The sequence below is a fragment of the Lactuca serriola genome, chromosome 8 (assembly GCF_051521515.1).
Source record: "Lactuca serriola cultivar US96UC23 chromosome 8, Lser_US96UC23_V15, whole genome shotgun sequence".
In the NCBI taxonomy this organism is placed as follows: domain Eukaryota; kingdom Viridiplantae; phylum Streptophyta; class Magnoliopsida; order Asterales; family Asteraceae; genus Lactuca; species Lactuca serriola.
This window is the reverse complement of record NC_136415.1, coordinates 39,807,035-39,824,446: the sequence shown is the minus strand read 5'-3', so window position 1 is coordinate 39,824,446 and position 17,412 is coordinate 39,807,035. Positions and strand designations below refer to the sequence as shown.

The 17,412-nt window shown below is 31.6% G+C and overlaps 1 non-coding gene across 1 annotated transcript; it reads right to left on the bottom strand.

The window, feature by feature from the left end:
- Positions 1-5,531: 5,531 nt before the first annotated feature.
- LOC145071738 (small nucleolar RNA Z279/snoR105/snoR108) lies at positions 5,532-5,637 on the bottom strand. The gene has a single exon (XR_013690747.1). It is a non-coding gene; the product is annotated as a small nucleolar RNA Z279/snoR105/snoR108 (small nucleolar RNA).
- Positions 5,638-17,412: the final 11,775 nt, after the last annotated feature.

Below are 17,412 nucleotides of genomic sequence, written 5' to 3'. Positions count from 1 at the left end.
GTATCACACAACAAACTATCATAATACATATCCATATAATAGGCCGACCTTGGTGTCTTCGACCCATGAACATAATGAGAAAACTCACCTCATACAACTGAAATCCACGGATACTCTCTGATTGCAGATCCGCTAACAATCATGCGCTATCAATTACCTAAAATAACATCAAATTAATAATTGGGTCTCGATTCACACTGAGAGTCCCAACTAGGGTAAAAGACCTTTTTACCCTTCCGCATGCTTGACCCAATGCCCAAGCTCAAACTAATAATCCAAAGGCCCAACTTCCATATAAACAGCCAAGGCCCAAATATGACCCATTTTTCCAAATTGGCCCCCCAAAACCCTTTATGGGTCTAAAATCCAATGGAGCCCAAAAGGTACAAACTAAAAGCCCAAAAAGAAATCTATTGGCCCAAAAGGCCCAAACTAAGAAAACCCAACAATGAACCAAACCTCAAAAGCCTAAAACGACCCTCTAGGGAGTACGCCCAACGTACTAGAGACGTACGCCCCACATACTCGACCATAAAGAACAACATACAACAACCTGATGCACGATTCTCGCATTACGCTGAGCGTACCTCCTCGTACGCCCAACGTACTAGTCAAGAGTCCAAAAAATCATATTATGCTCTTAATGGGTTAAGTCAAGGTGTCCAAAACATAGATTTGGTCCCTAGCCAAGGTCTTAACCGATAAAGTTTCCAACTTTAGTCACAAACACAACTTAGTGGGAATCAACTCCTAAAGAAAGAACTAAATAAGAGATTAATACATGCACGGACCAAAATCTATCATAAATTTTCCATTTTTATGAACAAAGGACCTCATTGGAGCTTAGATCTAACATTTACTACTTCTGGAGTAGATCAAAAGCTCACCTGTATATCAAGGGACTCAAAATGCCAAAGAACTCCATAAAGAAGACCCAACCAATAAGATCATAAAGGTTAAAGCTTTTTACCTTAGGAAACTTGAAAATGGAAAGATACTCTTAGATCTAGAAGCTCAAGGCACACCTCTAAATGATTTATCTTCTTATTCACAAAACACCCAACAGGCACAAACCAAGCTCAAAATCACAAAATTGCACTTAAGGTTCAATTATAGGGTTAAAAATGGGTGGAGGCTGAAGGTATTATGGTTTGGTGAAGAGAAAATGAGCTTAAATATGGTCCAAAGCCCTAAAACAGGGTTTGCATGAATCTGGAGTACGCCCCGCGTACTCTTAGTACGCTTTGTGTACTCCTCTCAAGATCGTGATCCTTCTCCTTCATACGCCCAGTGTACATCGAGGTATGCCCAACGTACTTACCTTCGCATCAGTACGCCCCCGCGTACTCCCTATGTACGGGGGGTGTACTAGGGTTTTGCCTTAAACCTCGCAACCTTCTGAAGGCCATAACTCCTTCATTATAAGCCCGATTCCGACGATTCTTATATCCACAAATAGGTAACAAGATGCTCTACACTTCTATCAACTCATACTTGCTTTGATATTTCCCGAACAAAAATCCAATTTCCATAAAAGCCCGAACTGTCACTTTACCAAAATACCCCTTGACTCCAAAACACAAACTGAACACCCGGATCATCTAAATTACGTCACCTACACCCAATTGGGAGACTATTTGGGACATGGCGTTACATATATCATTGAAAATAAGAGAATGGACAAGAACATTATGTTTATTGTTAGACTATACTACCCTAAAGTACGCATCCCAAATCCAGAAATATTGAGATGCAACAACTTCCAATATCATAGTCGGTTCACCTACATCAACTTGGGTATATTGACTGCGCCATACATTTGAACATTTTCCCACGACCAATGTGTACAATCAAAGCTCTTGGTAATGTATGCCTCTCTTCATGTGCCAACTATAATTTCTCAATATCATGTGCAACAAATTTGTGCAAATATTCTTTGCGAAAAAACTCATAAACACATGCGCAAAAATGATCTACACTCAATTGGGGTCCACTCAGACACTTTCAAATACTCGTTCGATGCATCATACGTTATAAAATATCCTAAATATCTGAATACAATTGCACATTTTTGTATAGTACTAAAGCCCATTCCACATCTAGCATATGGTTTTTGCTGACAATATTCATATCGCGCCACTAAAACATCACTAATACGTAAAAAATAATGCCCTATTAATACGAAAATGACGTCCGAATGTTGCATCATTATCAAGACAGTTATCGACAAAATAATCATGTATCAAAAGTTATGTGCAACTTGCCAATCTCGACTGGCAACTGTTTTTGTATTACTAACATTCATATAATCGGCTATGATTTGCACAACATTAAAACATGTTGCGATAAACTCCTCATCATCATTCGAATCATAATTTGTAAAAGAATACATCTTTTGTGGTGTTAAAAAGTATAAAAGAGAGTGTGTTAAATGTTTTTTTCTTTTTTAATTTTTTTTAAGCAAATAGTCATTGCACATTAAATGGAGAAGATGGCTTCCTATTGTTCTACATCACCACCAAGACCACGATGATTGAAAGTCAAGTTGATACTTAAGTATTCCAAGTTTAACTTTTTTTTTTGTCCAAAATGGTAAATATTTTAAACCGGCTAATTTTAGATTTTTTTTTTGAAACGACAAACTAACTAATCTAGTCCTAAATAACCACTTATGTCTCCACCGAGACTTGAACCCCATACCTCTTATATAAGATGGTCACTCCATACCGCTAAATCATTGGCCCTTTATTGTTTGGGATAATGACTTGAAAGGGTAACGAACTTTCGACTTTTGTCACATTTAGTCACTAAACTTTTTTTCGTTATCTATTTGCCATTGAACTATTGAAACTGTTCACATTTTACCCTTATGACCGGTTGTTGCCGGTCATAAGGGTAAAATGTGAACAGTTTCAATAGTTCAATGGCAAATAGATAACGAAAAAAAGTTTAGTGACTAAATATGAACAAAATCGAAAGTTCGTTTCCCTCTAAAAAGTTCAATGACTAAATGTGAACAAACTTTCTCTTGTATTATGTTTTAGCAAATTATTTATTTTTGTTAAATTGTAGCAACATTTGTTGATAAAGAAATCTATGAAATAAAAAAAAAAAAAAAAAAACAGAACCCTAAAAATATATTTAAAAAAAACAAAAAACCAAAACCGAAATAAAAAACCAATGGTTTGACATTTTCCAAAATAAAAAATCAAAATTTCTTATCTGATTTTGGTTTTACAAAAAAAATGAACCATTCTCACTGATGTGAATTATGACCATTAGTTTGGCATGCGGAATTTGTGACATCCCATGAATATGTAGTTACAACATCGTCTGAACTCGTAATTCATAGTAAGAGGTTAGAGTATCATCGCATGAATACGTAGTTACAACATCATCTGAACTCGTAATTCATCACCTACAGGTTACGGGCCTGCTGGTGTTTCCACTGGGTTGTCTAGAATAGTCCATGGTCGCCATCTATACTTTGGTAGATGACTACATCACCACATTGTCGGTTAAGGTTATGGTATCTCCTTTCATCCTACATCACATATTCATCATCATCTATTTACCTAATTATCATCACCTTTCTGTCATCACCTATCTCTCATCATTTTATTTCATCACACACCAACTATTTCATCTACCCATGTTTCATCCGTAACATATTTGTAGATATAAAATAAATATACCGTTTAAATCTTTTAAAACATGTATAAAATCGTTCATCCAGCATAGACAACAAGTATTTAAATAATATGCACACATAGCACGTAATTTATATAAAATACTTCATATCTATGTGTAAGATGAAGATAACTATATATACCATAAAAATCCCATAAATGCTTCCTAGCTTCGAACCCCAAGGTTTACTCTACTAAAGCTTCATATTCTCGGCTCTCTGGACCTAGAAGGGTCCAAATCTATCACACCAAAAAGCTCAAGATAACTCTTCCTTTCACTCTACACACTCAACCTCGCTAGGGTTCTCACTTATGGGAAATGTAGTCGCAGTTGAAGGCCATAAGTGCCTTTAAATATGGCTCGGGCCCAAAGATTTAGGGTTTCTACCAACAACGCGGACTCGTCGAGTCCATTCATTAATCCGAGTCATCAGTCGCGACCTTACTCAACGAGTTGAGGCGTCAACTCGTCGAGTCTCTCTTTCTAACTCAAATGAAAAATACTTAAATTATGATACCTGGAAATCCGGATGTTACATTTTGTTTTTTTATTTCATAGATTTCTTCATCAACAAATGTTGTTACAATTAAACAAAAATAAATAATTTGCTAAAACATAATATAATAGTAAGTTTGTTCACATTTAGTCATTGAACTTTTTAGAGGGAAACAAACTTTCGATTTTGTTCACATTTAGTCACTAAACTTTTTTTCGTTATCTATTTGCCACTAAACTATTGAAACTGTTCACATTTTACCCTTATGACCGGTAACAGCCAATCATAAGGGTAAAATATGAACAGTTTCAATAGTTCAATGGCAAATAGATAACGAAAAAAAGTTTAGTGACTAAATGTGACAAAAGTCGAAAATTCGTTACCCTTTCAAGTCATTATCCCTTATTGTTTAGATGACATATTTATTGTTTAGTGGATTCAATTTAGTATGACAGTTTTTGTGAAAAAACAGACAAATTCTTAATGTAATAAACAGAAATTGTATTTTGAAAGAATTCGGCCTTTATAGTGATTTGGGCCTTAACTCAATTTTGGGCTGTAAGGCCAACTTATCATCATACTTAATAAAAACATTTTAATTGATTACATCCTTTTTATAACTTGTTATTTAGTGATTAAAACGATAAGTCAAACGATGTTACTCTCGAACTACGTAACAACTTTCATTTAGATCATGAATTCCAAATCTATACCCAAAGATAGTTATTTATCAATAAAATATGAACTTAACAGATTGTAATTTTGATAACATATCAATGAAATACCAAACAAGGAAAAGTTATATCACACTCATAATCATATACTTTTACTATTTATTATAAAATAACCGTTTATTTAACAAAAATATCCGCTAATATACAAAATCATTTTTCATGACATCATAATTTGTGAAAAAAATCACGAAATAACTTTACTTTTCACAAAAATAATGTTAGTTCATTAATAATGATGTTATTTTCATTAAATAAAAAAATCATGCCGATCTTTTGCAAAATGTGCTAGAAGAAGCTACAAATTATTCGTATAAGCAAAACTAAATTTTGTAAAATATAATCTCCGGAAAGGTGATTTCCCAAAACACGAATTAACTTTTGTAAAACAAGTCGTTTTATAATTAAAAAAATAAAAAATAAAATGGATAATTTGATATTATATAAGCTGAAAAAACTTTGATTATACTAAACTTTTTAAGTCAATGTAATGATTTGCTCAATTATTAATTTAAAATCAAATAACAACTAATAATAAACTGGCATTCCAATAAAAAAAAGTTTCAATATAAAAATTTAAATAGACAAACTAAAATGAAAATAATAATAATATAGGGATCAGATGGTTATAAGATTAGAGTTGCCTAATTGTCGTAAATATTTAGTCAGACAACCCATCTTGCATTTTTAAATGCAAGCTATGACCACTCATCACCTCCCATTAAAACTTGCTTGAAGGATCATATGACTTTTCTATTCCACTTGATCTCTTTTTATAACCATTCCCCAACTTACACCTTCTTTTCCAATTCCAATATGGGACCATTTCATATCAAAAATAAACTCCAATTTGATTTGGTAATTCCCCAAGTCTAAGATGATATGTTTTCAGTTTGATTGGACTCACTATAAGTGCATGTTTGGTATGCAATAATGATCGAAGGAAATGAATGAACCATTGAAGGGTATATATGGCATGTTTGGTTAGTTATCTGAAATGATTGTTTTACTAGGAGGTAATCACATTCCTCCATAACATGTTTTTTCATCCTTCGACAATCCCTGTTTTTATTTTCTTTCATTTTCATATTTCAATAAAAGAAAATACCGACGTTACCTGTGTATATTTGCTTTGAAAACAATATTTGATACAATGATAGTTAAATTTTTATCTGTAACATCCCAAATTTGGTCAATTTTAAAAAATGCATGCTCGTCGAATAATATTTCATACATATTTGTCGCGGTTTTTGGTTTTGCTCAACCCATTAAATAGTCATCAATGGTAACTTGATTTTACTTTTAAAAAATACATAAAAAAATATTTTTAGGTTGTCTCAAATTGAAACATTAAACGACTTGAAAGAACTTGATCATAACCTTACATGTTTTTTTTTTTTTTTTTTTTTTGGGTGTTGTGTGTCAACCTCTTTTATTTAAAGGGGTTGAAATCTTTTACCAAAAGTCCAGGTATTGTTTTAGATATTGTAAATATAATAGCATATCATGTTATTTCTCATGTAATGTCATATTGTGTTTAACTCATTCATTTAAATAGATTGAAATTTTTTATCCAAAATTCTTTATTTCGTGTCGTATATTCGTATAATACTAAATTAATATGTGATGTCAACCGTTTATCCAATTAAAGTTATTGGATATCTATTATCATAGATGATCTCTCAACATAAGAAATATCTCTATCGTCATCACAAAGTATTCTAACTTTTGAAAGGCACTATTATCTACTTATCTATTTTCTGGCATATATCTTTACATAGAATCTAAGTTATATTTTCGTAAGTAGAACCTTCTTTAGGAAAGGTGGTTCGTTATATATATATATATATATATATATATATATATATATATATATATATATATATATATATATATATATATATATATATATATATAGGTGCTAACATAAAATTTTAAATATTAATTTTATAAAATATTTGGTAAAAAAAGAGTTGAACGACATCTGTATTTTATAAAAGAGTAAATTACAGTTTTGATCCCTGTGTTTTGCTCAAATTTATACATTCAGTCCAATCTTTAAAAATTTGACAAGATATATCCTTTTGGTTTAAAGAAATTGCGCTGCACATCCTTAATCCACTTAAAAGGCCATCCTTAATTTTTTTTATATTTTGCCGCTTACATTTTATTTATATTTTTTATGATTTATATATATATATATATATATATATATATATATATATATATATATATATATATATATTTTATTCGAATATATTTTTAATATTTTTTATATTTTGTTCGTTTATATTTTTTTGACGTTTTATTTGGATAATTTTTCTAGTTTTTTTTTGATGTTTTGTTCAAGTATATCATTTAATGTTTTTTTTTATCTTTTGTTTTTTATATATTTTTAAAGCTTTTTATAAATATTTTGTGTATAAAAAAAATTAAAAGTTAGTTAAATGAGAATATGATTAACACATATTAGGTATATAATTATTTATTGACAAAACTTCAAAAATGGTCCCTGTGGTTTTCAAAAATATCAAGTTTAATCCCTAAGTTCAAAAAACCTCACGGATCATCCCTGTGGTTTCAAAAGTTTTAACAAATGGTCATTCTCGTTAACTCCGTTAGCTTTTGGCCGTTAACTTAAGGGTATTTTCATCATTTTACTATGACAAAGACCATTTATGAAACTTTGTCTTATTAAAAAAAAAAAATATATATATATATATATATATATATATATATATATATTAAAATAAAGGGTCTCACATCTCTCTCACACACACGTAAAAAGAAAGTCAAACCCCCACCAAATTGTTCTTCTTCCCCAGATCTGAAGAGCACATATACATACTTCCAGGTCATATGAATACCCATCTTCTCCATTCACTTTGATTCGAAAGGCAAACCCGATTCCGTCATTTTTAGCTTTCCTTCTCTCCACAACCTGAATCTTGATGTACCCAAGATAAACCCACTAACTCACCGGTGGCCACCGTGTCCTCTCGTATCTTGACCCATCAGAGCCCAAGCATGCTCTATTCAAAAATTGATATTTTTCATGCTCAAATCTTCCCAAAGCATCCTGAAGCAGAGTTATGACGGAATTCGAAGCGACATACAATAAAGTCTTCGATGAGCTTGAAGAAGAGTTAGCACAAAAGGGTAAAGCTTTTTTCAACGACGCCGACGAACAAGCAGCTTTCCGATTTCTTGTTCGGTCATATTTGGAAACCAACCCGGAAGCTAATCAGCTCCTGGGGTTTATTCATTCTCGGAAAGAAATGAGATGTAGTGGGGGAAGGTTGAAGTACACCCCAAATCACTATTTTACCAACTGTTCCTTCTTCCTTCCTCAAAGTTTGTCTATCTAGAGCAAAAAAGAAGAAGGAAGCTTACATCCCCATGAACGAACGCTAGTCTCACGCATCCATAACTCTTCGGAGATTCCACCTATTTGATCGACTCGATTTGTTGTTGTTGAATTTGAAGGAAGATTGATTCCTGAATTATGAGGAAAAGGCAGGCATGGTAGACCTTCAGGGTCACTTGCAGTCGAACGCAAACCAAATGATCGAGTAGCGATTGGAGAAACAATTAAGGTCATGACCCGTTTCTATGAAGATAAAATGGAATGGGGTAAACGAGTCGGGTGGATGGAGTCAATTTTCCCTAATTTTCCAATTAGGAGAGAGAGAGAGAGAGAGAGAGAGAGAGAGAGAGAGAGATGGGTAGGCCCCCTTTATATTATATATATATATATATATATATATATATATATATATATATATATATATATATATATATATATTAAATAAGACAAAGTTTCATAAATGGTCCTTGTCATAGTAAAATAACGAAAATACCCTTAAGTTAACGGCCAAAAGCTGACGGAGTTAGCGAGAATGATCATTTGTTAAAAGTTTTGAAACCACAGGGACGATCCGTGAGGTTATTTTGAACTTAGGGATTAAACTTTATATTTTTGGAAACCACAGGGACCATTTTTGAAGTTTTATCTTATCTATTTAAACAGGGTTATTGTATATGCTAACCGAAATTCAAATCGAGTGTTAATGGATACAAATTCAATCTTTTTAGTTTTTTTTTTTACATTTTGTTTTTGAATGAAAAATGCTAATCAAAATTCATATAACTCAAACACATATGCCAATGTTTTCTAGTTCTTTTTTAGAACTTTTATTCGTTTTCGAGTTATATGGTTTTTTAATTAGCCTTTATATAACTTGAAATTTTTTTTTGTATTTTTGTTAGCCTATCTATTCATCTTATTAAAAATATAATTTTATACCTAATCTAAGTTAATAATATTTATATTTAACGAACTTTTTTTTAACATTTTTTGCAAAAATTATAAACAAACAAAAAGTCAAAAAAATTAAAATGTATTGAAAAAACACGCCAAAAAACTAAAAAAATTATTAAAAAAAACATCATAACAATATAAACATAAAAAATGTAAAAAAACATTAAACACTATATTCAAACAACACACCAAAAAATGTTTTTTATATTTTTTTCGTATATATTTTTATGATTTTTTTGAATATTTTTTTTTAGTTTTTTTTTGCGTGTTTTTGAATACATATTGATTTTTTTGAAATTTTGTTTGTTTGTACTTTTATAAAAAAAATGTAAAAAAAAAGTTCGTTAAATGTGATTATTATTAAGTTAGATTAGGTATAAAATTATATTTTTAATAAGATTATTAGATAGACTAATTGAGATTCGGAAAAGGGTTTCAAGTTATATAAAAGCTAATTGGAAAACCATATAGCTCTAAAACGATCAAAATTTCTAAAAATTTAAAAATGAACTCGAAAGATTGACACATGTGTTTGAGTTATATGAGTTACAATTAACATTTTCCATTTAGGACGAAATAAAAAAAAATACTAAAACTATAAAAATTAAACTCGAAGTCATTGACACTTGTTTTGAATTTTGGTTAGCCTATACAATGACCTTATTAAAATAAATAATTATGTACCTAATATATGTTAATCATATTCTCATGTAACTAACATTTTTATATTTTTTTTACAAAAAAAATTTTTAAAAAACTTTACAAATATATAAAAAAACAAAATATCAAAAAACATTAAAAGATACATTCGAGCAAGACATCAAAAAAAAACTAGAAAAATTATTCAAATAAAACGTCAAACAATATAAACTAACAAAATATAAAAAACATTAAAAATATATTCGAATAAAATTTAAAAATATATATATAAATCATAAAAAATATAATATATATATATATATATATATATATATATATATATATATATATATATATATATATATATATATATATATAGAAAAAGAAATATATAAAAGTAAGGGTATAATGGTCTTTTTAAGTGGATTAAGAATGTACAATGTAATTTCTTTAAACCATAAAAATGCAACTTGTCAAATTTCAAAGATTTAACTGAATATGCTAAGTTGATCAAACTAAGGGACCAAAACTGTAATTTACTCTTTATAAAATTATAAACGAACGGATAATAATTTCCATTAACCGGGTTGATGAGCGGAGGAAACAACTAACGTGTATTATTGGCGGTGGCGATTCCATGGACCCACACGTAGATAACGACAACTTGCTGACTCGCCTTAACGTCCAACTGCTTTTACATTATCACTGTACAATTAATAAATTATATACAGGAATCTCTAGAATATCTTTGTTTTTTCATAAACCTATATAATGTTTTTTAAGGAGTCAAGAAATCATTGTGTCGGGTGAGAAAATATCTAAGATCAAAAATAAGAATGTCATTTTTGTAAATAGTAAAAAAAAATGTGCTAATGTATAGTTAAATTATATAAATGAAAGACAAATAAACGTAAAGAATATAAGTGATTAAATTGTATCGTATCTTTTGTCTTTAAATATTTTTATTTATTAAAATTATGACAATTGTCAAAATTTCATAATTTTTTTAATTATCTCATTAGACCATAGAGTATGGTGAAGAATTATCTTTTACTTTTTGAATGTAATCTCAGTTTTTCTTTATTTTTCTTTTACTCATCAAAAGAAAAGAGAGAGTAGTGTTAAGTTTGTCATGTCCATCTAAACGTCATCTATGATTTGGCACAATCCCTCTAATTTTTACTATTTACATGACATGGGTTGTTATATTTGCCATGTCATTTTTTTCAAATAATTAATACAAAAAATTAACATTTCAAATATGCTACTTTTTAAAAAACTAAAATTTCATTTAACTGGAAAAGAAAGTTACAACACACCAACAAACAAACATAGAATTAAACTTACGAACCTAAAATTTTTAATATCAAAACCACCAAACTTAAATAATGAAACCTAAATGTTATTTTTTTCGCAATCTCATATTTTTCTTTTATTGTAATTTTTTTTAACGTCCAATGAGATTGCTAGTGTTTCACGTTAAGATCACCATGACATGTTTTTTTTAGTTCTCTTGTGCAACCGCCAAGTATTGTTCCAATGACGACTTCAAGTAGTCCATTTTGGTCGTTAGTTGCTCAATGTCACCCGAACCCATTGTTGCTGCTTTTCCTTTTGGCTTGATCTCTTCTCATTGAACGATTGAATCTTGGAACCTAAAAATGCTCATATTCATTGAGGTCAATCCCGACATGTGCATCAGACGATTAAATATGCGCGTTTCAGATGGAAAAAACTGCAAAATTGATCCCTATGGTATTAAAAAAACTTTGGATAGGGTCCCAAAATTTTTAACTTGCATGAACGGTCTAAAATCAAGAATTTACTGCGATTTTAGTCCAAAAAATATTGAAAGGACTATTTTGCCCTTCTCATTTCTTTTTTGTATTTTTATATTTGTTTTAATACCTTCTTAATTAAAAAAACAAACAAAAGAAAAATAAAAAATATGTCGGGTTCACCCAACCCACATGTTTTTTTTTTCTCTCTCTCTCTCATAAACACACCGACCCACCTTTGTCTTTCTCCTTCACCTCCAAAAACATTGAACCCCCTTCTCCATTAGAACCGGAAGTTGCCTTCTACTCACACAGATCCACTGCAATTGCTTCCCGTCAACAACCCGAAATCAGATGTGAGTAAAAAAGTTTCACGAACTGCTCCGAAGACTTTTGAGTTGGCTGCTATGTTTTGTTATTCCTTGAAAATCGAGTTATCTTCATCCAACATCACTTCTCTCTGTTGTGCTTCAGAAGTTTGAGAAGTTTCTCTTTGTCATCGATATGTCTCTATTCAGTTTGCCGGAGAACGAAGCAACACCGAGTGCTGGTGGCAAAAGTATAGGAGCCACCACCGGATCCACCGACATTCATGAAGATACAACTCATCACTTACCATATTTCCCCTTCCAAACTCACCATGAAAGATCTGCTCGATAAACCCCTCAATAACTGCATCTCCACCACGTTTCAAAAACAGAAGCTATCCATCACTAAAAAAGATGAAAAGTCAATCTCACCAAGAACAACGTTAAATGGGGAATATTGGTCAAATTAATGAACTCATCCAGGTTCGCCTCTTTTGCAATTAGGTTGCACACTGGTCTCTATAGGTTTTCAATGAGCATCCAAATTTGAAGTTATTGACGATCTTTTGCACCTCCGATTATAGTACAAGCCTGGTTGTCATTAAAGTTTGGAATGGTGGTGACCTATTGAACTGGGAATCCACACAACCCAAATACATTATGTCACACCCCCGAACCAGACGGCGGAAACGTCTGAGGGCTCTTGTGACTTAAATTGAATACCATCACCATGATTATACATGAATCATAACATCATTCATCACCATGCATTGAAATAATACAACTGATATTGTTTACATCCATTACATTGTTTTAGTCAATCATAACATAAACCGTTCGATAGATAATCTAAGCAAAACACCATGACATAACTTGGTACTTATTCTTCGGCTTACCTGTTACCTGAGAATACAAGTTATTTTAAAAAACGTCAACATATGAAATGTTGGTGAGTTCATAAGTAATGTTGTAGTAAAATGATTTGGTGTAGTTGTAAGCCCAGAAAATCCGATATTTTTTGAAAAGAGTATTTGTTTAAAAAAAAAGTGTGAATATCCGTAAATATGCTTGTTGATTTTTAAAACATGTATAGTTGTTGAACTTTGTATACGTCACACAAGTGAAAATGTTGAACTTCCCAGGAAAACCCGATGTTTTCCCAATACGTAAAATACATGACTTATTTATTGTTATACCGATACGTCAAATGTTTTTGATTACCCGGGTGGCGTTGGATTAATTAGGGTTTGTGAGTTGTTATAATCACGCATTAGGAAAATGACTAGTTTATAACCACAGATTACGAACGATCCTTAAAGGCGTCGGCCATTACTACTCACTTAATCCACCCACCCTGATTACTATTGTTTATCGTCCTAAATTTGTTTACTTTGTTTTCTCATAAGCCCAACAACCGAGGAGAAAGGAGGGTACGAAGCCCCTTTTATTACCAGGAGTTATTCAAGGCTATCGGGAATGCGAAAGACACTTGGCCCAACTCGCATTTGACTTCTCGACCTCACTAGCAGTACTAATGGGCCATTAGGGCCCAATAACACATTAGAGTTATTGAAAGTCCTTTTTACGTGGAATTGGGTCATAGAAGGCCCAATATCACGTAAGCATAATCCCTTTGGGCCTAAAGATCATGTTGATGGGCTTGCAAGGCCCAACAAACAAGATTTGAAACTTTCAAGCCCAAAGTTTGTATGTTGACTAATTGTAGTTATCGTGTGATTAACGAATTACTTTGGTTTAACGATTTTGTGTTGTTATTGATTCGAGACCGAATCAATTCGTTTGGTAACGATATGTATTATTAAGAGTGTATTTGTTTTCCATATTCGTCGGTAATTCGCGGATCTTGTATCTTAATTTGATTGTTTGTAAGTAGAGTTTGGCCCTTTTTAATTACTCTTCCTTTTATAAAAATAACTTTTGGTCCTTTTATATAAAGGAATTTCATTTTTAGTCCTTAAAACACTTTTCTTGACACTTTTGTATGATTTATTTGATGAAAACACGATATTACCCCAAAGTTTATTCAGTTGACAGTTTCAGTCCCTCTAGAATAGTGGTTCTCGGTTAAGGACCCATTTTTCACAACTTTTATAATTTTGGCACAAAATCTAAAAAGTTTGCAGTTTTAGTCCTTTTTGATAATGAAAAGCATTTTTGAACCTTATAAACATTTTATTATGCTAATTACTCCCTGTTTTATAGAAAATTTCATTTACAGCCCCTCAACTTGTAAAATTTCGCATTTTGGGGCTTATTGGGCCGAAAAGCCCAAAATTAGCCCATTAGGTTAAAAATTTACATTTTAAGTCCTTAGAAATTTCTAAAAATCAGGAAAATATTTATGGAAACTGTTTTGGACCCTTTTAACCTTCAAGAAACCGTGACTTGTTGATTTTTGCCCCAAGTTTGTATTTTTGACAATTTAAGCCCAAAAATGGGTTTTATATTCAAGTATGTTTATCCTAACCTTATAAACTATTTTTCTTGACTTGATTAGTGTAAAATAGCTTAAGTTATGTTTATTTCCTTTCTCATGTCTTAGATCTCGGTTTTTACACACTTTTTGATAACATATTCATCACAAAACACATGATATCACACACATACATGCATCAAATCACACATAGCATACATTTACACATAGATCTACACATTTTCTTGTATTCTCCCCCATAAAACTCATAAAAACCGAAAAGAAGGGGGTATGAAACTCACATTAAGTTGTGATTTCGGTTTTGAAGAATGTTGGGAGAAGTTTGATATTACTTTCGGCCCTAGCAAGCCCTCCTTTGTTGATTTCGAACTTAGAGGGTTTCTAAGATAGTGATCATGATTTTGCATGGGTTAGGAAAAGATTTTGATAAAAAAAAAAGAATCTAGATCATAGATCCAAGCATGATCTTACCTTAGATGAAGAATTTGTGGGATAATTTCCTTGAAAGCTCCCTAGATCTCGAAAATTTTGGAGAGGAATGGAGAGAGTTTCTTTGAGAGATTTTGAGTGAAGTGTGTGTGTGTTGGTGTTTTTTCGGCCGAGAGAAAGAGAGAGGAGAAGAGAGAGGTCTTCAGGTGATGTGTGCATGGAGATATGGGATAAGTTGCATGGAAAACCATTATGTAAAAATGAGGTGGCCATGAGAAGTCAACTCCTCCTTTCATTTGGGCTTGGACCGAGATTTGGAGAGAAAGAGGAAAGAATTGGGCCCTTAAATGCCTAAGTCCAAATCATAGATAATTTAGATAACTATTGGCCCAAAATAAATCAAGAAATAATTTTTATGGCCCCTTAGGGCTAATTAGGTTAGTTGTGGCCCAAATGAGGACCGTTAAGGTGTTTTATTTCATTCTAGGCCCAATATGGCCCAAAATGTTAAAATAATTGAAAGTGGGTCTAATTAGAGCCCATTCAAGAGTTCTAAGCCAAAGATAGTCCAATTGGAAGCTTATTGGTCCATTGGGCCCAATAAGGAAATCCTAGTCCAAAATGGACTTAAACAAGGATTTCTTGGTTCTCAATAGGTTGTTGGCTATTTGTAGTGCACATATGATGTGTTTGATTGAGATTTTGTTGCTAATGAATAAGCATCTTACATGCTTTCCCATTGTTGGTTTACATTTGTTATCTTTGTTCAATGTTTACAAGACTTCAAATTCCTAGTCGTGACACATTACATCCGATTTCAAACCCAAATACATTGCTTCTTCTTCTTCCAGTTCCATTAGTCATGAATTAGTATGTGTTTATGTTAGTCGTTATTCCTAGAAAACCCATAAATTGATTTGTATGTGTTTAAGTTAGTCGTATGTGTGTTGTCTGAGACTTTGATTTGTAGCTGTTGAAGAGAGAGAGAGAGAGAGAGAGAGAGATAGTAGGGGTAGGGGTGGGTGGGCCCAATTCTTTTATTTTTATTTTTTTAATTAATAAGTGTTAAAAGGAAATATAAAAAATTAAAAAATGAAATAAAAAGGGCAAAACGGTATTTTCAAGTTCTCCAAGGACTAAAACCAAAGGAAATTCTTGATTTTGGACCGTCCATGCAAGTTGAAAACTTTTTGAACCCTATCCAAAATTTTTTGAATACCATAGGGACCATTTTTGTAGTTTTGTCGTTCGAATGTTTTTGGTTTGCTTAGAGGAACAACCCTTAAACGTTCAGAAGTTTCTACGCCTTGCCATTTTTTTTGACAATTTCACAACGTTACAAACATATAGAAATTTAAAGTTCGTCCCTTTCTGATCCCTCTATAATAAAAGAGTTTTTTGAGTGAAAGATTGAAGAAGATACTTTAAGGTTAAGTGTGATGAAGTATGATATATAGTAGCATTTATATAGGGTAAAAAAACGGTTAAGTTTTCTGAAAAAAAAAAACGGGAATATTTGACCGAAAAACGGTCACAAGCATTTAACCACTTAAATCTCACACTTTCTCTCATCGGCGGAAATCCTCTGAATTGTCGAACCGAGCTTGGAAAGCCATGGGGTCGGACCGGTGTTCGACGAGGTTGTCGAGCCTCTAACTGAGGCCACTCCATCGAGCCTTAATAAATTATATACAAGAATTTCTAGAAAAAGTCTTTGTTTTTTCATAAACCAATATAAATTTTTTAAAGAGTCAAGAAATCATTGTGCCGGATGAGAAAATATATGAGATTAAAATAAGAATGTCACTTTTGTAATCGGTAAAAAATGTTTTAATGTATACTTAAATTAGATAAATGAAAGACAAATCAAACGCAACGATTATAAGAGTTATTAAATTGTATCATATATTTTATGTATACAAATATTTATATCCTTTGAAATTATGATAAGTGTCATAATTTCATTATTTTTTTAATTATCTCATTAGACCACAGTGTATGATCAATAATCATATTTTACTTTTTAAGTGTCATGTCAGATTTCTTTCACTCTCCTTTCATTCACCAAAAGACACAAAATTGTCATCTTTCACTATCTTTAATTTTTTTTAGGGAATTAAAAATCATGATTTTTAAAATATTTTTTATAATTTTTTAGTATATATATATATATATATATATATATAATTTAATAAATATTTAAAAACTGAAAAGATAAAAAATAAAAAAGACTAACAATCACACAAGAAGAGAGAGTGGGGGATAATCTCCCCTCACCCTTTCCCCGCATCCCTTTTCCTGCAACCCTAGTATGGTGTCCGGGGTGCAATTCCCTTTCCCGCTCCGTACCCACCGGTCTTAAGGGTATATTAGGGATATCAAATAAAATTAAATCGAATGGTGGAATGATGACATTTATCATTATTTTAGTGGGTAAGAATATTTGTAGGCATAAAAGGTAGAAAACAATTTAATTTCTCTGAATATAAACACAACTTTAATTTTAATAGGTAAGAATATTTGTAGGCATAAAATGTAGGAAACAATTTAATTTCTCTGAATATA